The 24,695-nt window shown below is 41.7% G+C and overlaps 1 protein-coding gene across 1 annotated transcript in view; it reads right to left on the reverse strand.

Moving 5' to 3' along the window:
- Window positions 1-24,695, reverse strand: part of IL36G (interleukin 36 gamma) — a 216,098-nt gene that overhangs the window by 7,556 nt on the left and 183,847 nt on the right. Inside the window, exons 3-4 of the mRNA XM_063616631.1 lie at window positions 7,356-7,463; window positions 5,193-5,317 (exon numbers count right to left, since the gene is read on the reverse strand). The gene's annotated coding sequence lies outside the window, so the exon portion shown is untranslated. The remainder of the gene's footprint in view (window positions 1-5,192; window positions 5,318-7,355; window positions 7,464-24,695) is intronic.

Below are 24,695 nucleotides of genomic sequence, written 5' to 3' on the forward strand. Positions count from 1 at the left end.
CTGAATGGAAAGCCAGGCAGTAGAGCTCCCCTACCTAACACTCTTTCAGCTCCATCCACATGGGGAGCCACAGGGACTATGCAGACTGGTCTTTTAACTGAGGCAATCCTGGTCTCAGGTACCCTCAAAATGCAGTGGACTCCAGAACCGCCTAAGGAAGTAAAGAGGTGGGCAGTGATTTCTCCCAAATCTGAGCCCCAGATGCCAGCTTATCCCCCCACCCTCTGCCCTAGGTTCCTGATCAGTGGTAATAGTTATTTTTATATCGTGTTTATACACCCCATCCTATCTGCTGTAGCCAAGCCTTAAAATTTACAGAGGTATAAGTTAACTACTAGAGTGAAGTGAGTTTTAGGAGACAGACTTGAAGCACTAACAGCTTCAGGTTTACCCATCTATAAGGAAGAAAACACAAAGAATGAGACAGAACCTTCCAGATAAGCTCATCCATGAGCCCCTCTTCCCAGCCCTGCAAAGAATCTCCTGACTCAACGTCTCTTACTTTTCATCCTCTTCTCCTTTCTGGCCTTGGAAGAACATGATCCTTTCCTGCCATGGCCCCAATTCTATCACTTTTGGCTTCCAGCGTTTCTGTGACCCTAGGAAAGAGTGTGGTAATGTCAGGTGCACTTTTGTTCAAAGTCAACCTGAGCCAGTGCCACCTCACTTGAGTCTCCTCTGCCCTGTTAAAGATCCCCTCCATTACACATCAGTCAACATAACTCCTTTCTTGGGATGTTTACCACAAAACAGCATCCAAAATTCCCATCATTTGAACCCCCAAATCCCTTAAGCCTGAATTTCCAATTGGGATCCCTCTGAAAGCAGAATACATGCTAGGAATTGCAAACAAAGGGAATTGAATAAAAGGAACTAGATACATGTGTGTTGGAAGGCCAAAGAAGATTAAGGGATTGCTGTGGTATCTCGGATAGTAACAACTACAGGAAGGAAACAAAAGGGAGCAAAAGAACCTAGGTCTCAAAGGAGCACTTTTGTAGGACTTATCTCCAGATATGAGTCGGAGGTGAGGTGTTCTCTGCCAAATTGATGCTCAGACCTCTGAAAAGAGAGTACAGTCTGGTCAGTGCTTGGTGCATGAAGGTGGAGGGGAGGGGTCAACAAGAGGATGCTCAGAGGGCCCACATGACACAACTCTAACAGCTGAATTTTCTTTGGTTCAAAAGACTGTGGGTACAGCTAGAACTTCTCATGCCCAGATGAAGGTTGCAAAAACTATATAAGAGGGTGACATGTGTCCTCTTCGGCCTCAGCCCTCATTCCACTTGGTCCTGACCCTTCAATAGCTTCCAAGCACTCAGAGAATCCAATCCTTCCTAGAATTCCCAGCACTCAGCATCCATCCTGAAGTCCCTAGTTTAACTGTTAGTGTGAATAAGTATCAGAGAAATTGGAGGGAGTAGGAGTGATGATGATAAAAGGGGAGAACTGAATCACTGGGGTTGATCATTAAAGAGCAGAGAGCACATCTACGGAAGAAATGGCCCCGAACGTTTATCTTAAAGTGGAAGGGATGGATGTTATAATTACATGATACCCTAGCTGTACTTGAGAAAACCATCAATATTGATTCTGGTTATAAAAATTAAAGAACATAGCGTTGCTATATTTTATTTATTATCATTGATTGTTTTATTTATTATCAACAATTTATTATCATGGAGAACAATGACAATGATGCTTATCATTAAGTGTGGCTTGAATTTAATTACCATAAGTACTGACAAGGCCAAATTCCCTAGATATGAAAATGATTTTAAGAAAATACATAGTCCAGATTCTAATTTCCAAGCTCTATGACACTGTCAATCTACATTCATTTGGTAATAAGCCCTGCTACTGGTTTGTTCACTTAAGATGCTCATTACCTTATTAAGTTGAGGGAATATCAATGAAATGCAGGTAGGGTAAGAGAACTTGATTACTGACCACCACTACAATCTCTAGAATCTCTACAACACCTTTTTCACGAAACCAGGAACACAATCATAACAAAGCAGAGGGAGCCATGGAGCAGTAAAGGTTATTCAGCCCCCACCTTTGCCAACCATAAAAAAAAAAAAAAAAATCACCTTAGTAGTAGAATTAAACTTAGAATCTATAACTCCAGACTCCAAATCCAGAGCTCTCTGCTGGAGTCATAGGTCCTCCTTGGGGCCTCCAAAGAGGACCAAAGCCATGTGGCCTATTACCTATCAAGGGCTATCTACAAGCAGGCTGACAACCTGGCCTGAAGATTGCCACTGGAAAGAAGTTGGCATTCATCTCGATTAAATTGGTGGGGCAACATGGCGTGTACCATGAACCACAGAGACCAGTGTGGGGCCATTTGTACTCTAGTAGACTTGGGAAAATGCCAAGGAAGCTCTTGGCATAGGCTTTGTGGTAAAGCTTTTACCCGATGTAGATGGAATGATGTGCATGGACATGGCCGAAAGCCTCTGCTCCTCCACATAGCCCAAGCCCATCATCGAAGACTTGCTTCCTATGAGCTGATCCATTACATCTTCCTGAAGCTGGTTTCTACGAAACTCCAGACTTTGGCACATGGGCCAACACGATATTTAAGTGAAGGACAGAATAACAAAAATAACCCCAAAGCTACTCATCAAAATGGCAGTAATAAATAGAAACATTAAAAGAGTTAAGACAAAAGAACCATACCATATAGGACTATTGTAAAGGCATATTTCTCTAAATTTAAAACAGGTATTGGTTAAATTGTTGTTTATGTGCAACAACAACAAAGAACTAAAGCAATAAAAAGCCTTAATTAGACAGCCCATAGTGCAACTCCCGAGAAAAGGGTCTAGGTTAAATGCCTAGAGTTTGAAATTCCTAGACAAAGAGCCAAATGACAAAGAACACTTAGCCTTCTTTGCCCCAAATCACACAAAGTGCAAAATCCTGAAAAAAAAAAAGATGATAAATTGAATATCACCCAAATTTTAGAATTTTGGACAAAACACATCATGAAATGAATTTAAAAAGACAGACTACCCAAGATAAAATATTTGTAACACATCTAACAAATAATTAATATCCAAAGTTTGTAAATAATTCTTACTAAGCAGCAGGAAAAGTGCAAATAATTCCATAGAAAAATGAGCAATTGATGTAAAAAGTATTTCACTGAGTAGAAAATATAAATGTCCAATAAATATAAGTAATTATACTAAACCACACTAGTAATTAGCAACATGCAAATCAAAGCAATACTGAGATTCAGTTTCCACCCATCAGGAAGGCACAAATTAAAAAGATAGTAGGCAATAGTGTGAGACAATAGATTCACTCACCACATGGATGGCCGTGTGAATCATTGCAGACTTTTTGGAAAGCAATTTTGTAGAGGCTATTAAAAATGTTAATGTGTTTACCCTTGGCCCCATATGTGTACTTATAAGAGTCTATCAGTTTAAGTTATTTTCAGCTTCAAAACCTGAAAAATCCTATTCAAAGTGGCTAAAACAATAAAAATATTTACTAGGTTACATAATTAGAAGTCTAGAATTATTAATTATCAGAGTTGCTGACCTGATAATTGTATGAGGTGAGCAAGGACCAGTATTTTAAAAAATTCTCTCTGGCCTTAAGTTTAATTCATAACTTAAGGCCAGGTTTCTCCAAGGCCATTAGAGGGCGCCTATGTCAATCAGAACCGTGTGCTCAGTCATTCACATCTTGTAGAAAAAAGGAATGTCTCCCCTACAACTATCAAAGTCTTTCTAGTCTATTTGGGCCAACTTGGGAGCCGTGCTGTGTCGATCGGGGTGCTAACAAAAAAACAGATGACATGTTCAAATTTGGCAATTGGAGTGAAGGAGTTATTTATAAAGATATGGGTATTTATGAAGGAGTTATTTATAAAGATATGGGTAGAGTACAGGGAAATCCCAAGGCATAGTACAGAACCTCAGGCTACTAAAAGTGGGGTATACCTCTGGCCGCCCCTCGGCCTGAAAGGACAAGAGGAGGTTACTAGAACCCAGGGAGAGAAAGAACTTTGTGAACAAGGCCACCTAATAGGAGCTGTGACCTTCATCAAGAAAAATAGCCTGCAGTGACCCCATAGGAAAGGAACCAGGGAATACAGTCATGCATGGCTTAATGATGTTTCACAGTGCAAACATCATAGAGTGTATTTACACAAATCTAGATGGCACAGCCTACTACACACCTAGGCTATATTGTACAGCCTATTGCTCCTGTACAAACCTGTACAGCATGATACTATACAGTGAAATTGCTGATCCCTCAAAGTGATAAACATATGCATCTGAGGGGATAATGTTATATATAACTGCTGTGGTCAGGCACTCCCAAGACTGGACAAGAAAGCAAAGCCAAAGTCTGCTGAGATCATGGCTATGAACACTCCTGTGCAGGGCCATAAAAACCACAAAGAAACTGGCCATGGCGAGATGCCTGTAGAAGCTCTGCTCATGAGAACTCTGAGTCCTCTTTTCCATCTGGCATCGCCACCAGGAGCCCTACTGGGAAAAGAGTAACGAGAACCACCTATCTCCAACCCCCTGCAAAATATATTTGCATGATTGCTAGTGTATGAAAGCCTTGCAACAAGCCATGAATTCGTGAGCATCTAATTGGCCATTGAGTCACTGTGAAACCTCTTTCCCTCACCCCCACTCCCATTCAAGTTAGCACAAGTACACTGATTTGAACCTGACATGACACTTCCCATTCTCCAAGTTCCTTTCACTACTCCCCCTTGGCCAAACCCAGAAGCCAAGGGAAACCAGGAGCCAGAAGGCAAGGAAGCCCACAGATGCAGGTCAGCCTCCTGGGCAGACAGCCAGGAGAGAAGCATGGAGGGTGGATTTGGAAAGGTAATTGGAAGTTATCCAGCGTAGTCCATGCCTCTTGCCCCTCAGGTCCATATTCTTCTTTCTTGGGTAAGACATTTGTGTTCCCTCTCACAGGTGAAATTCTGAATCATCACATTAGGTCAATGTAATCATACTCCTGTCTGAAACTTTTAAAAGCCACTCCCAGTGTTACTCATGTAAGGTGGTTAGAGAAAAAGGCAGGGATAGGGAGGAAACAGTTAAATAGAACATCGAGACTCCTTGATTCTGTAGTTACTCACCAAAGCCAAGTTTGGTCATCATAGCTGCCTTCTTCTACCATCCATCCCATGTTCCCCTCACCATCTGCCAGAACCTCTGCTGGATGCTGTTCTTCACTTTACTGTTGAGTCAAGTCTCCATTTCTGTGCAATCCAGGTCCTCAGTGGTCTTCTTTATTGGGTGTTTCAATTTTCCGTTGACTGAAACTACCAGACATGAAAGAAGCAAGAGATTCCCTGGAGTAACAAGACAATGCTCCGGGGGAACTCCTGGGCTCCAGACATAGTCCTATTTACCTCTGTTGAGTAGCAGCAATCCCTGAGCAATTTGGATCAATCAGCCCAGCCAGTAAGGTGATCCCTTTCTGCCCATCTATATAAAATTAAACACTACATGTTCTCATTTACAAATGGGAGCTAAACAGTGGGTACATATGGACATAAAGATGAAAATAACAGACACTGAAAATTCCACAGTGGAGTTGGGTGGGAGAAGGGCAAAAGTTGAAAAATCACCTATTGGGTACAATGTTCACTGTTTGGGTGATGGATACGCTAGAAGCCCAAACCTCACCATTATGCAATATGCCCAGGTAACAAATCTGCATGTGTGCTCCTTGAATCTAAAATAAAATAAAATACCAAAAAAAAGAGAAAAAAATTGTAGTGATTTACTGGCATTCTCCACAACCCATGTAGTATCTGTGCCAGCAAAAAGGCAAATTAAGCGGGGATATGAAATTAATACCCTAATATCTTTCAAGTCTGTGATGGTGACACTAACTCTAGTCACTCCCCCAGGGATGGAGTTTTGCATTGGGTTTCTGGTTTATCATCTTGGCAGAGGGTCAGGAGAAATTCTAGGGGCTTCCCCTTGACCCTCTCTCCATAACAACTTTCACTTTATAAGAAGGAACCCAATGTGGACATCCTGCCAGTCACTAAATTTATCTTGTCGCACTGTATATTTTGAGCCCAAAGAAATAATCTCAGGCTGCCTCTTCAGACAAAATCAGACCCAGAGTCCATCTGTCTCCTCTGCTTTATAATCCTCTGCTGTGACTGATGGACCATTGTGGCATTTTTTTGCCCCTGGAGATTTCCATCAATACACAGGCAATATCTGAAACCCCCAGATACTATTTCGCTCTCCCAGGGCACAGCCTTGATAAATGACCATAAGTATGTCTGGCGAAGGCTTGGGGAAAGATTCTTACTATATACCAGTCACCATGTATTAGTCTGCTCAGGCTGCCATAACAAAATATCACAGGCTGGGTGGCTGAAAGAACAGAACTTCATTTCTCACTGTTCTGGAGGCTGGAAGTCCAAGATCAAGGTGTCAACAGGTTTGGTGTCTCCTAAGGGCTCTCTCCTTGGCTCACAGGTGGCCACATTCTCTCTGTTCTCACATGACCCTGTGTGCATCCCTGGTGTCTCTTCCTCGCATTGTAAAGTCACATTGGATTAGGGACCTACTCTTATAGCCTCATTTTACCTTAATTACCCCTTGAAAATCCCTATTTCCAAGTAGTCACATTAGGGGTTAGGGCGTCAACGTGTGAATTAAGAGGGGGATACAATTCAGACCATAACATGCCACTATGCAAAGTTCCTCCTCAACTGGACCTGGCCTTCATCTGAGGAATCTAGGGCTTCGATCTTCCTTAGACCTGGAAATTGGGTAAAAAGCTATACACTTCCACTACAGCAATTTGAGTTCTTTTCTGTACACCAGACCTAAAAATCTTCCTCCCATATGTGTTAAGAAGCACCTCAGAGACCGGGCGTGGTGGCTCACGCCTGTAATCCCAGCACTCTGGGAGGCCGAGGTGGGCGGATCACGAGGTCAGGAGATCAAGACCACGGTGAAATCCCGTCTCTACTAAAAATACAAAAAAAAAAAAAAAAAAAATAGCTGGGCGTGGTGGCAGGCGCCTGTAGTCTCAGCTACTCGGGAGGCTGAGACAGGAGAATGGCGTGAACCCAGGAGGCGGAGCTTGCAGTGAGCAGAGATTGCACCACTGTACTCCAGCCTGGGTGACAGAGCGAGACTCCGTCTCAAAAAAAAAACAAAAAAAAAAAACAAAACAAACAAACAAACAAAAGAAACACCTTAGAAGCTTTTCCATGTATTTCATTTCTACAGACCCTGAGATGAATTTGTCATTGCCACGGGGTCCTGAAGTTCAAATACTCTAGTTAGTATCCTGCCCCTGTGGTTAACTGTGATCATTTCACTCACCTTGTTTATGATGAGAGGTGCCACAATCTGGCCTCTTCCACTCTGCAATCCTGTTAATTCTCATCAGAGCTGAAAACCTGCTGCAGCACCCATACCATCACCTCCAGCCTAGAGAGGGAAGCTACCAGTGAGCTCTCCTGGATGCCAGTGTGCTCCTCACCAATACATTTCTTCTTAGTCCCTTGGTCTTCCTGAGGTGTGTGATTAATGGACAGCTGTGTGGATTGCACATAAGAGATGTACTCCAGCATCCTCATCCCTGAGTTTCTTGTACAGAAATCACTCAACCTTAACAACATGTGAAAATCACCTGAGTATAATCTTTAAATCCTTCTGTCCACATGGCAACACAAACCACTTAAATAAGAATCTCCAGGGAGTCACTCAAACATCAGTGTTTTTTAAAGCTCCAATTTTAAGGATCATTACATTATGTCAAAGAAATTATAGTATTTCAGCCTTACTAACTGTAAACCACCGCCATATCTAAGCATCCATTAGTCAACCTAGCAGACAATAAACTAACATTACCTCCAGCTACTCAAATCAATACATTGCATCCCAAATCCTCGATGGGCCCACGCTTATTGACAAATTCAGCCCAATCCTGGTTGAACACATTTAGAATATATTTCGATGAACAACACCCGGTTGACAAGTTTCTTTAACTTTTTTGGAGTTTAGGCCATTTCCTTTCACAGTAGCCTTGTAAATTTCCTGTCAGTGCTCCATGGGGTTCATGAGGAGACCTCTCATCAGCCTGTGAGGCAACTTGGCTCAGGTGCAGACACTCAAATGCTTCACATGCAGTGGGAAAGGATAGTGACTGTCTACCTCAGTTGTCAATGGAGCCTCAAGGACATATGAAGTTTTGAAGTTCTCAATTCATATATGTCTGATCAAACGTCCCCATATGGTGTCTCAGAGTCACCTCCTTCCCCATCAGTGCCCTGACTTTGTCATAACAAACCTGGCAGGTTAAGGGATTAATCGGTCCTGCACAACTGTAGCACTTAGCAGGAAGCACTAAGCTTCATTTTCATTTATTTCTTCCCTGGAACTGCAAGAAATGAGGGATTCCTTCTGCCACGAAGTCTTGCTGATTGTCCACTTTGTTCTCAATGAGATATTCACAGTTTTTAATTTGTCTTTCTCTCCTGCATGGTCTCCAAACCTGTCCAAAGAAGTCAGCTGGCTCCATCATCTGTAAAATCACCATTGTCACCAGAGCACTTGACTTCCTGTTGCCCTGCAATCCACCTGCACATTGTCTCCTGCCACCATGATAATGTAGTGTTACTGCATTCTACATTCAGCTATAAGAAATGTTACATTCATTTACCTAAATCAAATTAAGTCTGCTCACTCATCCCCCACAGTGACCAACCTATAAAAGAGAAGGTAAATTTCAGTCATCACTGAGGTTCTCTCTACCACTAGAAAACTGAGGAAGGGTCTGGAGTCCACAGTGGTTAACATCATTGCCTCTGTTTTTTCTCCTACTCAATGTAATTGTCCAAGGTTACTCACAAATTCACAAAGAGAGGTCTTCACCTCTGCTCTCAAGACCAGAGGGCTGGGTTCCAGACTTGAAGGCCAATGTTCCCCAACTTTTTGCATTGTTTCAATCTGGGGGAAAACTCGAGGGGATTCAAGAATGGTTATATAAACTTTGTGGAAAAATGTATTTTTTAAATTAAAATACAAAGTATTATGGAAAGCACTAAATATTGAATTTATATAAATATTCCAAATATTTTTCTAAATTTTTAGTGAGAAACTTGCTTGCTTCTGTGAGATATTTATTTTAAAACAGACTTTACACTTAAAAGGTCTAATCAAGCCTTTTAAACCTTGATCTATCTCTTCAAATTCTTCAGATGCCACCATCAATAAGAATCTTTGTTCACACAAGTAAGTGGTAGCAAATGGCAGGGTGTTTATCTTTCTTTTTTTTCTTTTTTTGAGACTGAGTCTCACTCTGTCGCCCAGGCTGGAGTGCAGTGGCGTGATCTCGGCTCACTGCAAGCTCCGCCTCCCGAGTTCATGCCATTCTCCTGCCTCAGCCTCCCAAGTAGCTGGGACTACAGGCACCCGCCACCACGCCTGGCTAATTTTTTGTATTTTCAGTAGAGACGGGGTTTCACCGTGTTAGCCAGGATGGTCTCTACCTCCTGACCTCATGATCCGCCCGCCTTGGCCTCCCAAAGTGCTGGGATTACAGGCGTGAGCCACCGTGCCTGGCCGTGTTTATCATTTTTTTCCTGATGAAATCTTCCTTGCCACTACTCTGGATGGTTTGATACATTTAACTTGTGCTTCCAGGGTACAATTATCCTTTAAATCTATACCTCTTTCCTTTCTTTTATTGACAAATATAATGTTACACTTTTCTGTCATTGCAGCCACACCACCAGTACACAGATCCCAACAGAGTTATAATATTTTATTAGTTTCAGAGTTTCAATATTTTATCACTTTCAATACTTCATGTGCAGGAGTTTTATTTGGTACTTCCTTACAAAATAAATGATGTGCTTCCAAGCATTTCTTTTCAATAATTCTAATCAGTGTTATTAACCGAGTAATACTAATATCTGTTTATTCATAAATTCACAGGAAATGCTTTTTTACTTATTAGTCTTTGGAATTCTATTGTTTGTATAAACATCTTTCATGATGGCTTTGTGTCTACCAATAGCACTATTGCCAGATGGCACCTTTTTCTTGTTCCTTTACTTCATTGGTCCCTAGCATGGTACCAACAACTACCACACAGACTGGGAAATGAGCAATTTTGCCATGTGCCCTTAGCTATTAATGGTGGCACTCCATAACTAGCACCTTAAGCTCAATTTCATGAAAGAAATGTGTTTCTTATTTTGTTCTTGCAGGTACTTTTTAAACTTATAAATTTTTATTCATGCTTTAAAATTAAAACAGAGTAATAGAACCCATAGAAGGAAATAAATACCCACGAGTCTATACTGATATAAATAAATAGTTAAATAAATAAATGGAGGGAGAAATAACAGCTCTTCCTTACAGAAAAATTTCAATTAATAAATGAAGAAGGAATTAGGGAAATACAACGTTACCATTAAGCAACCACAGTAATAATCCTTACAGGCAACATCCAACAATAAATTCCAAAGCCAGTAGGCAAAAGTTTGAGGAGATACAGGATATTAACATAGTCTCCAAATATCTCATGCTATTTATAAATTACAAAAGAAAAAAAAACATAACAACTGTATAGTGAAGAAACTCAGCAGACACCACCTTAGCCAAGTGATCAAGGTTAACATCACCAGTAATCGGGCTTGTTGACATTCTGGACCCCAATCTGATAAACAGATAAGGACACAGGACTTCTGCAGTATTCTTACCAAAAACAGAATTCTAATGTAATTAAGGAAAACGTCAGACAAACCTATTCTGAGAAACATTCTATAAAACAACTAACCAATACTTCCAAAATTGTCAGGGTTATAAAGACAAACCAGGCGACGGTCACGGATTTGAGGAGACTAAGGAGATACAAAAACTAAATACACAAATGGAACCATGGCATTCTTGATTGGATCTTGAAACAGAAAAAGGATATTAGGAGGAAAAGTTGATGACATTCTAATACATTCTGTAGTTTAAATTGTACCAATATTAATTTCCTGGATTTGATCATTATACTGTGGTTAAGTTTTCAACATTAGAGGAATCTGGGAGAATGGTATATATGAACTCCACTGTTCATTCAACTTTTTCAGTAACTATTATTTCAAAATAAAGTTAAAAAAAGAAAACAATGAATGTATTATAGTAAACTGCTAGAGTGTTTGGTTTGATATGTTGATTGTTTGGATAATTTTCCATGCAAACAAGATATTTAGGCTAAAGAGGAGAAGAATTATCAGGAAAGGCAGATCCAAATGGAGAAATTCTTTAGTATATCGCCTAATCAGTGATTTACATTTTTAATTTCTTCTTGGTTTTCTCCAAACAAAACAAACAGTGGTCACCTTATAAACCTGAGACACCCAGCTTTAATAAAAAGTTATCTATTATACTGGCCAGAAAATAAATATCCATGAAACAATAGGTCTATTTACATATAAAGTACATAAAGGCCTTTATGGCTTCAGATAATTCCTAAAAATTTAGGTTTTCTCTATTCTTAAGGACGTTTCAAAGCAAATTGCATAAAATATTTGAAAAACTTAAAATATGATAATAAATTTGTTTAATTCAACAATAGAATTTCTAAATTACTCACAAGATTTAAATACAATAAAATTTTGGACAATGTTTTGAAAATATAAACAATATTCTGAAGCCCTAAGGCTATCAGTCCCCCACTTAATGATTTAATTAATATGTCTCTCTACTTACTCTTTCTTTTCAAAATTGACTTAGCTTTTTGGAGATCTTTAGAATAAGTTTACTGAGTTTCTTAAAGAATTCAACTGTGGGATCATATTAAACTTACAAATTAATTTGGGAGAAATATAAGTACATGATAATACAGTTGGCCCTCTGTTTTCATGGGTTTCACATCTGTGGATTCAACTAACTGTGGATGAAAAATATTTGGGAAAAAAAAGAATGGCTACATCTGTACTGCACAAGTGTGTGCTTTTATTCTCGTCATTATTCCCTAAGCAATACAATATAACAAATATTTACATAGCATTTACGCTGTATTAGGTATTTAAGTAATCTAGAGATGATTTGAAGTATTCAGGAGGATGTGCTTAGGTTACATGCAAATACTATGCCACCTTATATAAGGGCCTTGAGCCTCCTCAGATTTTGGTATCCATGGCATTTCCTGGAATCAATTGTCCTGCAACATCTCCATTTGTTCAGATTCTCTTCTATATCAGTTTTATATCAGAAAATCTACATAAGATTTTTTAATGTGTTCATATAGGTTTTGTGTATTTTTGGTTGTTAATCCCTAGACATATGCAGTATTTATTGCTATTATGAGTAGTATTTCTTTACCATGTATTCTAGTTGGTTATTGCTGACAGAGAGAAATGTTGCTGGTGTTTCTAATTTACCTTGTTTCTAACAACCTTGCTGAACTCTTATTAGTTCTCATAGTTTTTAATTAATCTTTTTTTCTGATAATATAATCTGCAAATAAGGACAAATTTATAACTTTCTTTCCAATGCTTATATCTCTCAGTCTTCTTTATCCCCAAGTATTTTCGAGGATCTCCACTATAACATTAAATAGTAATAAGAATTTCTGTCTTGTTACTGATCTTAAGGAGAATAAATTTAAATTTCCTGTGTCAGGTTTTATGCTTGATATAGATTTGTGATATATAGCCTTTCACAGGTTAAAAAAAATACTTTCCTGCTAGTCCTAATTTTTTTTAAAAAATCATCATAAATAGATGTTGAACATTATCAAATGCTTTTTATGCATCCATAGAGATAATCATATGGCTTTTTACTATTTATCTATTAATGTAATGAATTAGACCAATTTTCTAATGCCAACTCTTCCTTGTATTTGTAGGGTAAATCCTATGGGATAATAAAATACTTTTAATACGTTGTTAGATTTGAAGAGTTAACACCTTATTTAGAACATTTTTAGTCACATCCATAAGTGAAATGGTACTATAGTGTCTATTACTATTATATTTTTCTGGTTCTGAAATCAAAATTATACTCACCTCATAAAGTAAGTTGGACAACTTTTGTTCTTTTTTTCTGAAACAATTTGTGTATAGAAGAAATTAACTGTTCCTTGAAAGTTTGATAATAATCATCCAGAAAATTATTCCCATCTAGGGCTTTTAGGAAAAGGATACTCTAGAATGCCATTTCAGTTTCTTTGATGTGTATTGGCCTCTTTCATTTAGGCTTTTGAATTTTTTAGGGCATTTTTTCACTATACTTTTTTTTTTTTTTTTTTTTTTTTTTGAGATGGAGTCTCACTCTGTCACCCAGGCTGGAGTGCAATGGTGTGATCTCGGCTCACTGCAACCTCTGCCTCCCAGGTTCAAGCAATTCTCCTGTCTCAGCTTCCTGAGTAGCTGGGATTATACGTGCACACCGCCATGCCCGGCTAATTTTTTGTATTTTAGTAGAGATAGGGTTTCACCGTGTTGCCGAGGCTGGACTTGAACTCCTGAGCTCAGGCAATCCACCTGCCTCAGCCTCCCAAAGTGCTGGGATTACAGGCGTGAGCCACCGCACCTGGCTGTTTTTAAATATCTATTGATTCTGTAGTCTTGCCAGTGCCCTAATGTCAAACAGGACATTTTAATAAATGGCTCTTTTCCTAATGACACCCACCTTTTCTTAACTAAATGATTCTAATATAGGTCCAACAAGGGTTGACCCAGAGATAAGTCTAAGTGAAAAAACTATTACGGTGAGTTCAAAATCACTTCTCTGATTCAAAAACATTGCTATTACTAATGAGGTATCCTCCCCAACCCATGTTTTTTCATCAATTTAACTGACTGCTCTCCTGAAAATAGGCTTCTAGTGAACTCATCCTAATACTTGGTCATATATAGCTAGAAATGCCTGAATCTCAGGTTAGATTCAAATTAGAAGCCCCAACAATACCCACATTTTAGAACTGAACAAATAGAAGTGCAAAAAGTTTCTCACTGTCAGGCAACCTTTCCACTTTTCCTAGTCCCTAATTCCTTCCTTGACCCAGGAAACGTCCTGAGGGGAGGATATTAACACAGGTGGCTCATGGGGAGCCTGATAGACAAGTTTCTAGAAGGCCATTGCATATTTAAAGAATTAGAAGGAGCAGAAAGCTGGATCAAATCTTCTAATCACACAACAAACCAGGGACTTAACCTGGCTGGCTCGGTTCACTTTGAAACCACTCAAAAGGAAAGAATTTGGGGGCAGTAAAAGTCACTGTGCAACCATTATTTTTGATGTGAAATTCATTTCAACTTAATATGTATCAGTACCTCACTTACCTGACCTGGATTAATTATATCTGTTCATTCCATCACTCATACATGCTTCCACTGGAATGATCTAATACATTGCTACTCAAAGTGTGGTCCATGTGTTAGAATTGCAGAATGTCAAGCCCCACTCCAGACCTACTGAATCAGAATCTGCATGCATTTTTAGTAAGACCCCTAGATGATTTATACATGGTGTTTTTAGAAGCACTGCTCTAGCACCCATTTTAATCCATTAGTCGCTATGAAAGGACACTTATTCAGGTGGCCATACACACTGTATGCAGAGGGCAAGGCTGCATACAGAGACATTTCCCTGGCAGATGAAGGCAGCCTCAGGGATGGAAGCTGAGGCTCACGTTGTTCCATGTCACTGCTGCTAATCTCTCTGCACTATTTCCCAAAATCCCAACCTAGGAAACAAGAATAGAAAGGCTGGAGATGAGAGACTCATTGTTTAGCTCTGATTCTGCTGCTCAATGTCAATGAAATCCTCTAGAAGTCACTTTACTTCTCTGTGCCTTTGTTTATTTACCTGTAGCTGAGGAAACCATCTCTGTAATCACTTAGAGCTCAAACTGTCAATGATTCTAAACAATCATGGTGCAACTCAATGACTCCCAACTCTCAGTAATTGCCACTTTGATTTTAGTGTCCATCAACGGAGATGAAGAGTTGTGATGTAAGTAACCATCACTCCATTTTACCATTCTGTGCTGTCACTGGTCCACTATATTTAGCCCCCCAGTATTATTTAAGTTTCTGCTACAATAATGCTACATAAACAAACCCCAAATGTTAGAGACTTATACATGTTTATTTCACTCTCAGGTCTGTAGGTAGCTGCAGTTCAATTGACCTCATGTGGGCTCAGCTGCCCTTCAGCCTTTGAGTCAAGTTCATTATTCTCCATGTTTGTATTCTAGGACATGGGCTGAAGGTACAATCCAGGTTATTCTCTTTTCATGGCCAAGGGAAGGAGTTCTGAGGGGGCTGGCATAGGCTCGCCATGCTTCCCAAGGCCTGAGCTTGGGAATGGCTCCCAGTCACTTCTGCCCACATCCCCTTGGCAAAAAAGTCACATGATTAAGCCCAAAGTCAAAAGGACAGGGAACTACAGCCCATCAGTGGGGAAGAGAAGCCTTGGCAGGAGCTGGAGAGAAGGAATCCTCATAGGCGCACACACACACACAAACACACACAAGGCATAATCATAAAGCAAACTAAGGAGCCACCTAATATGCTTGTGGGCTTTGGTAACTTATATAGACACAAAATGGGGATACAGCTGGGAATGCTGGCTAACTCAAAATGTGAGAATCAGATTATTTCTGGACATGCCTGGTCCAGCTATCTGTGGACTCACTAGAAGCCTTCCCCAGAAGGATGTGAGGAGCCTTCTAAGAGAGGAATCACTCTAAGGGAAGACAAAACAAGGCTTGGTGAGGTTAACCCAGTGACAGCATCTCAGTTATTAAGGAAAAGAAGGGATTTTGAGTTTACTATGCTCTCTGTGACTCGATCTCTGTGACTTGGATTTGCCTCCTGAAGCAGCTCCCATTGGCCTCCCATCTGAGCATCCCTCTCCAACTACACCCTGGCCACCATGCAAGTTGGTGCTGTGAAGATGCAGGTGCCTCAGGCACCATAGCTGGCCAACCTCTGCAGAGCAGCAGCAGCAGCCTCAGCAAGAGTAGAGGAACAGCGGGAGTGGACTCGTTGTGGGTCCATGTCTACACTCAAAAACGGGGCACCTTACAAGGCTGAAAGGTAACCCCATCTGTAACCCATGGGCTGGTGAGACCTGACATGGAATTTATTTTAAGGTCCTCTCAGAATTACTGTGAATGTAAAGCACAATGTATATCTATGTAAAGACTGATTACTATCCCAGGGGCTGGGCCCAAATGACATTTGTGGGACAATGGCAGTGACACTGACAAAGGATGGATGCAGACCACAGGTTTGGGAGCCACCTATGAACTGTGGTCAGCCAGCAGGACTCCACAGCCTGCTTCAGAGCCCTTGGAAGGATATTCTGGAGGTAAAGCAACTCATTCTTACACTCAAATATTTCCTGAATGCCTCCCATGACCCAGGAGCTAGATTGGACAATGAGAATTAAGCCTTCATAGAGCTTTCTAGAAATGCTGATTTCCTTGATGCCACTGGGGAATTTGGAACATGCCCTTTAAGCCTCTGCCATGGATACCAAGTTTCAAAAGTAGCTGGAAAGAAAGTCAGGCAGCATCAGAATGACCCTGGGCACCCTACCCAGGAGGTGGCTTCGACAGTAGGACAGGCAATGGGAGAGCCTAGTCAACCCAGTGTGAAAACCATTTAGGCCATGTGGGATCTGTCAGTTCAGTGAGATTACAGACCAGAGGGTGAGCCTAGAACATCAGTAGGTAAAGCAAGGAACAGAAAGAGGTAATTGCCCAAAGATAACTTTTCTTGTTTCAACCTTTTTTGGGATTGTGGTAAAACCTGAGAGGGTGGAATCAAGATTTTGTCACACACTAGCTGTGAAACTTTGGAGACAGATGTCACTTAGCCCCTCTGAGGCCTTGTCTTAATTTAGATTCTAGGCATAGTCCACACAAGGACCTTGCTGCCATTTTCCATATGCTACAAGGTTGCATCTGACCCCTTGTGAGGGTCAGCTGGATCCAAGTTTGTTGGAGAACCTGATATTGGATTCAGGTTCTCAGCACAGGGTAGGGGCTGAGGCTGGTTTTTTCCCCAGCAACAGCTGCCAGTAAGGAAGTAGAACCTTCTTTCCAGTTGCCCTATGGAAGTTCTTAGTGCCTTCTGGGGAGGAGTCAGGGCCCCTGCTCACCTGACAGCTTGCTTTTCTTAGCCTTCTTTGCATCTGTGTAGATGGGAGGGAAACAGTTACAGGACTGACCAGCCACAGTCAAGGCCTCCTGCCTCTGGGACTCAGTTGGGAAGAGACTGGGACAGGAAAGCTCTGGGGCCAAGTCCCCCAGGATGCCATTCTCCTCTCTAAAAACCAGCACATCTCTCCCCACAGAGCCCAGTGCCTGGTGACTGTCCCTAGATCTCAAGGATTCCAGGTCAATTTGAAGATTGCCCCACCTACTGGGAATACAGCCATTAGCATCATCCATAGTCTCTAAACAGCTGTGCTTAGAACTGTGTTCTCAAACTTGTAAGACTCCATGCCCTTTGAGAAAATTATCAACAAATACTTTTGAACACCTGCTATGTGCCAAGTACTGTTCTAGGTGCTAGAAATACACTACAAAAAGAAACCTTTCTTCCAGAGATTACATGGGTATGGATATGAAGTAAACAAAAAAAGTAAAATTAGAACTAGAAAGTAACCTATTTTATTTGAAAGTAACAAGTTCTTTGAGAAGAAAGCAGTGGAGAGGGATAAGAAGGCTGGGGTGGGGGTGCATACGCTCAAATCTCGAAGAGGTGGTGTGGGAAGGGCTCCCTAGAAGGTGATATTTAAGCAAAGACTAAAAGAAGAAGAGGGAGTAAAATCATGTGAACACTGAGAGAAGTGCATTTTGGGCAAAGAAAAGAGCAAATGCAAAGGCCCTGAAGCAACAGCTCGCCTGGTGTGGACAGCATGCGAAGTACCCACTGCCCACACCCTCTTCAAGGAAGAGCTCCCTGCCTAGTCACTGGAGCATTGACTTAAACCAGGACGGTGTCTAATTTACCTCAGATAGTCTCACAATGGCAGGCCCTACTAAAGGCAAAAAAAAAAAAAAAAAAAAATTCAAACTGACCTGGTGGTTTAGTATTAAAATGCTTGCAGGGAGCGAATTTTCCAAGAAATAGGGTCAACCGCCAATGGCTCACTAGCACCCAAGCATCCAGTTACAAGCACTCAGCTCACAGCCCACCTGCACGCAAGCATCCTGTCTGCAAGCATTCAGCCTAAGCAGCCCTATGTCATACGTAGCCCTTGCCTCTTTGCAGACAGTCTTCCCTCTGCTGTATTGCCCGTTGCTCCCTTGCAATGTATCTCTCCTTTTCTCTAAATAAATCTGCCTTTCTAAATTCTTGATTAATTCCTTTATCACCACGCCCTGGCCTCACACAGCCATTAACCACGACAAGTTGCATCCCCAAAGATATTTAACCCGAGGAAAAACTGCCACACGGTGGCGCCACATTACAGAGAGGGAACAGATGGATTTGTCTTGCACGTGGTCCCCAGAATTGCTCAGAGGCTAGCTGCAGATGCTCACCAGGTCATTTTATTAGCCTTCTAATAATACAATTCTACATTTTATACTAGCGAAGTTTGGGGCCTAATTTATTGCCTAATTTGGGATTTTTAAATGTTAAACCCCTGAGACTAGAAAAGATCCCTAAGGAGGCAGATACTGATAAAGGAAAGAGAAGGGCCTTCAGCACATGCTAATATTTGAGCAGGGTTTCTTGATCTTGGCACTATGGATATTTTGAGCTGAATAATTCTGTGTTATGGGGACTGTCCTGGGCATTAGCAGCATCTCTAGCCTCTCCCCACTAGATGGCAGTAGCAACACCCTCAAACACAACCATAGACCTCTCCAGACATTGACAAATGTCCCCTGGGGAGCAAAATCACCCCGTAGTGGAGAAGCAATCATTCAGAGGACAGAGGACGCAGCAAAATCAGAAAGGAGACCAAAGACAGCGGCCAGAGGGGAGGAAACCAGGAGAGTGCGGATAGTGGAGCCAATGGCGGAAAGATCCCAAGGAAGAGTGACCGATTGCATCCAACAGTGAGTGCCTAAAGGTAGGATGGCTGCATATGTGCTTTCCTAAGACGGCCCCAATTTATACCTCTTGTCCAGGTACAACCATTTCTTAGGAGTGTTGCAGTTTGGATCATTTATATGCTCACATGACTCACAAGTCAAATAAGAGGACAGCAGAGACAGCACTGGGTTTGGCCATGTGCAGGCTGGTGATGGCCTCAGCAAGGGCAGTTTAGGTGCAATGGCAGAGACTACAGCCACTTTGGTGCGTACTTTGGGAGCGAGTTTAAAATAGAATAGGAGAAATTACAGAAAGGGGGGCCTCTATAACACTTTCTATGGGTTTTGCTATAATTAAGGATAGAGCAACATGGAAAGAGAGATGGAGAGGGTGGTGGAGATGGGAGGAACAATTGCATGCTTTGTGCCAGTATAACTGGTCTGCTGAAGAGGAACCATGATGTTGCCAGAGCATGAGGGGACTTGCTAGAGGCACATCCTGAGCAGGTGAGAGGGTACAGGATGAGTGCATAAGTAAAAAGGACTTGGATGGAGCATAGTCAGCTCACCCCAAGTGACAGCAGGAAAGGCCTAGATTGGGGGGTGCCATGCTGGCAGATGGGCAGAGTGGTGGCAGTGGGTGGGATTTGTTTATGTTTGCTTCTGTGTTTCAAGTGAAATAGGAAACAAAGTCATCAGCTGAAAGTGACGTGGAGGTGTTGGAGGTTTGCAGAGAGAGAAGAATGTGTGAGATACTCACCTAGGAACCCAGGAGACTGAAGAAACTAAGGAAAACCCATAATGTATTGCCAGGAGCACTGAGGCATATGCAAGGCTGGAGGTTGGAAACGTATATTGACACATAGGGCTCTGTGCGTGCGTGGATTTTTCCAACCTCCATCAGCCATGCGTGTGCGGGTGCCGGCACAGAGCAGGGATAAGGCTGGACTCAACCAGGGCTGTGGTTTTGCCACATAAGGGTGATGAAGTAAAAGGGGCAGAAGTATTGACAGTGGCTGCAAGGGAGTAATTCCAACAGGCCTTGGAATTTCATCTGGGTAATAAAGGAATGAGAACCCTAGTGGGGTGAAGAATGGTGAAAAGGTAGATGACTTAATGGATTGCATGGATCAAAGGATTTTTTGGCTCAGGGGATAAGAATCAAGAGGTTGGAATGTGAGGTCACAGATTAGGGTATTGGAAACTAGAATTAAATAGGGGCTGGAGTTATTGGTAATGATCTGGCAGTAAGTGGCTAAGCTGGGGGATCATTACAAGGTTGTTGGAGGGAAGAAAATTAAAGACCTGAGAGGCTGCCCTATTAAAAAGAATGCCTAGTGTGTATTGAACCATCAAGGATTGGGACAGGGTTCTGTTGCAGCAAGTGACAGTCACCCTCCAAGAAATGAAGGGGAGGGACAGGAAGATGGTGAATGACTGCCATTAAGAGGGCACACTAGAGGGCGGCGGGAGTTGGAGCTACAGCAGTAAATTGGAAGAGGAAGAATGATCTGGAAGCATCAAGGAGGACCTTACCCCATCCCTGGTCCCTGTGTCATAAGGGTTAAGGGAGGAAAAAAGACAGCCACCCCTGGAAAGGACTGAGATAAAGCCGTACTCTCAGGCAGAGCCAGGTTTCAGTAAGAGCAGGAGGGTGAAGGAAAGGGTTAAATAAGAGGTGCAGAAACATGCTGAGGATGAACCAAGCATTCCGGAGACACCCTGAAAGAACCCCTGGAGGTGGAGAGGAGTGGATGGAACTGGAGCAGAAGATGCAAAAAGCCATATCAAAATTACAGTGCAAGAGATGAGGATGGCCTGGGTGATTGATGCAAACAAGGATAAAGAAAAGAATCAATTTCACCCCCATTTTCAAGGACAGATATCAGCAGCAAGATTGTAAGTCTGAGAAAACTCATATTCCCTCCTCCTCCAACATAGCACATACACTTACAAAAACAATACACAGACTGCTGGCCAATGGACTTCAAAACTGAGGAGGATCATTAAATTTAAATGTTCACTGCTGCATGAAATCTCCCTGGGTCCTGCCCTCCCTTCCCCACACTCCTCCACTTGGGCCGGGGCACAGCAGTGATTCTATCACCTCTCAGACTGGAGCCAGTGTTGGCTGCATTGAAGGCTCCAGATACGCACACAGGATAGACATTCCTGGACCAGGGTACACTGAGTGAGGCTCCAGTGCACCCTATTAACTGCATGAAGGATGAATGAGCCTCTGGTATGGGCTGGGACAGAGAAGGGGATTCAAGGGGCCCAGGAGGGTTTGGGTGGAACCCACCAGGAGCGGCAGTACAGACTCTTTGGGAAGGTGGCCAGGATTTAGCCACATTCACCAACAGGATAATCTGGAGAGTTTCCTAGCTTGAGTTTCTGGGAGATAGCAGATTTCTGGATTATCTGGTAACAGGTAACAGGGCCAAGTTCATCCACAGCCACCTGCAGTGTTAGCACCTTAAACTGAGTTCCTTGCACCAGGATGCTGTCACGCCCAGTCAGTGTGAGAAGGTCCTTGGCTGAAGGACTGAAGAGCTTGGGTAAGTGACTTCACCTAAGCCTCTCTCTTGCTCCCGTAAGTCAGGGCTCATTGTGGCTCCTTGCAGGCTTGACTTCAGGGTTAACAGAGAAAATGAAGGTACAAGTGCCTTGTTAACTCTAAAACTCCAAACCTGTCATTCTCAAAGTGCCGTCCACCAGTCCAGCACATCAGCATCACTGGAAGCTTGTTTGAAATGTAAATTATCAGGTCCTCCAGAGCTATGTATGAATTAGAAACTCTGGGAATGGGGCCCTGCAATCTATTTCAACAGGTCCTTCAGGTGATTCTGATGCAAGTTAAAGCCTGAGAAACTCTGTCCTATACAAATGGATGTCAATTCAAGCTGCTCTTCAGAATCACCTATAGCACTTGTTCACCTGAGTCCCTAAGAATGGAGCCTCAGGATTGCTATTTCTCAAAGTTTGTCTGGTGATCCTGAGATGGGGCTTGGGGGACAGAGATCCAAGGTGCTACCAGGTGTGAGAAATTGTTAGAAAGCAAACCTGGCTGTCATCTAGGGTGCTTAAAGGGTACAGGTCCTAGGATTCTGCCTCCTATAGCTAAATCAGACTTTCCTAGAATGGGATTGCTGTCCAATGGCATGCCCCCTGGGTGACTCTGATGTGCAGCCTGGGCTGGGAACCACCAGAGGATTATCTTCCAATGACCAAGCTGACAAACTTGCTTAAGGCTCTGAGTTTCACACTTGATTTTCTAGCCCCTGTCCTTCCATGGATCACCTGCCCCCTTCCCTCCTAACCAGGAACACAGTCAGCAGATGCACTAACGTGGCCTCTGCTTGGCTGAAGGCAACAGGTGGAAATGTGGCCATAGGTGTGCAGGGCTGCCTGCCATGTATTAATAGCTACAGATTTGAAAGATCCAAGGACAAGAGACTAGAAAAAAATTTAAAACAGCCAAGCATTGGCCCAGTAATGGCATTTTAGAAATCCACCAAAATATTAAAACGCTTTTTGAAAAATATCCAGAGCAATCATGTAAAAGTGCTTAATTATTAATAAAAGCTGACATTTGTTGGGTACTTCCTGTGGGTCTGGCACTAGGCTAATTATGTTTTTAGGAGTTGGCTCAAATGCTCCTTGTCATAATTATGTGAAGAGATATAATTATTAGCTGCATGGTACAGATTAAGAAGAGGTTACATAAATAAAAAGAATGATACTAAAATTAGTAACCAGAGCCCATGCTCTTAAACCCTATGCTATTATTTGTGGACTCTTACATAAGTGGCAAAAGTCAAAGCCTAGATTGACTTCTGTCCACTTCCAGCCAAGATGAAGTAGAAGATTCAGATACGCCCTTCCACATTAAACAACTTAGGAATCAGACAAAATATACAAAGCATTGTTTGTTACACATTGGATAACAGACAGCTAGATAGTGGTGTCTGAGAAAAGCGGTGAAATAAGCTGAGTCTTACAATTGCCCCAGTTTACTAAGGGGCATAGTAAGGGCATAGTTGCAGCACAAGGAAGCAGAACTCAATAGAGACTGGCGTTCACCTGAGTTGAGGAAACCAAGTTGAAAATTTAGGAACACTAACACAGATATGTAGGCAAGAGTATCAGAGAGGAGACAGTTGTAGGGAAAAAGAGCTTTACAGAGAGAGAGAGAGAGAGCTCCAGCGACCTGCAAAAGATTCCCCTGACGTCACTAGCTGAGTACTGATCAGTGCATACATGTAAGGATATTACTCAATATGTGGAAAAGAACAGAAGGAATGATGTCCAAAGCTCACCCAAGGACAGGAATCTTTTATGTTTCCACCAGCCAGAGTGGAACAACCTTATAATGCATATGGAGTATTCAAGTTAATATTTCCTCAATAATAAGTTCAAATTAACTGAGACTAAAACCTGCCCGCTTTGTCTGGACCTGCGTAACAAAGCTTTGAGGGAAGCCTCAAAAGAATGAAACCATGTCGAAGTAACTTAACTGTGTCCCAGAACAAAACTCAAGAATATTTAAAGAAATATTAAAATATGATCAAACCCAGCAAGGTTAAATTCAAAATGTCCGGCATCCATTAAAAAATTACCAGCCTTGAAAATTGGCAGGAAAATATTATTCATAATGAAGAGAAAAAGCAATCAACAGAAACAGGCCTAGAAATTATACATACAATAAAATTGGCAGACATTAAATGGTTATGATTATTTTATATGTTAAAGAAGGTAGAGAAGAACATAAGCACATTAAAAAGAGACAGGAAAGTCCCAGTGCTCACACAGGGCCAAGAGCAGTGCCTGTTTTCACCAGTCAGGTGGGAAAACTTCATATTTCATGGAGCATTGGTAGAGTACACAGTGTCTTGTCTTAGTAGAGGGATAAATGCTGTTCTGTTCCCACCTAACCCATCTTAAAAGAAAATCTGAAAGGATCAAACTGTATTCAAGTAAACTAATCACATCCTAGCACACAGCTCGACTAGTTATAGAAACACAGAATATTAATATCTAGAAACACAAAAATAATATCTGGCACCCAACAAGGTAAAATTCACAATGCCTAGCATTCAATTGAAATTTTCTAAGCCATCAAAAAAGCAGTAAAATATGACCCATAAGGCCGGGCACAGTGGCTCATGCCTGTAATTCCAGTACTTTGGGAGGCCGAGGTAGGTGGATCACCCAGAAGTCAGGAGTTCAAGACCAGCCTGGTCAACATGGTGAAACCTCATCTCTACTAAAAATATAAAAATTAGCCCAGCATGGTGGCGGGCGCCTGCAATCCCAACTACACAGGAGGTTGAGGCAGGAGAATCGCTTGAACCTGGGAGAAGGAGGTTGCAGTGAGCCGAGATCACACCATTGCACTTCAGCTTGGGCAACAAGAGCAAAACTCCATCTCAAAAAAATACATATATATATATATGACCCCATAAAGAGGAGATAAATTAACACTTCAAAACTGACCTAAACTTGCAAAGATGCTATAATTAACAGAAAAGGACAGTTTACTAAGTACTCCATATGTTCAAAAAGTGAAAGACTGAACATATTAAGTAGAGATGTATAAGATATAAGAAGATCCAAAATGAACTGTTAGAGTTGAAGACTACAATATTTAAGAT

Source organism: Symphalangus syndactylus, chromosome 14 (assembly GCF_028878055.3).
Source record: "Symphalangus syndactylus isolate Jambi chromosome 14, NHGRI_mSymSyn1-v2.1_pri, whole genome shotgun sequence".
Lineage (NCBI taxonomy): Eukaryota > Metazoa > Chordata > Mammalia > Primates > Hylobatidae > Symphalangus > Symphalangus syndactylus.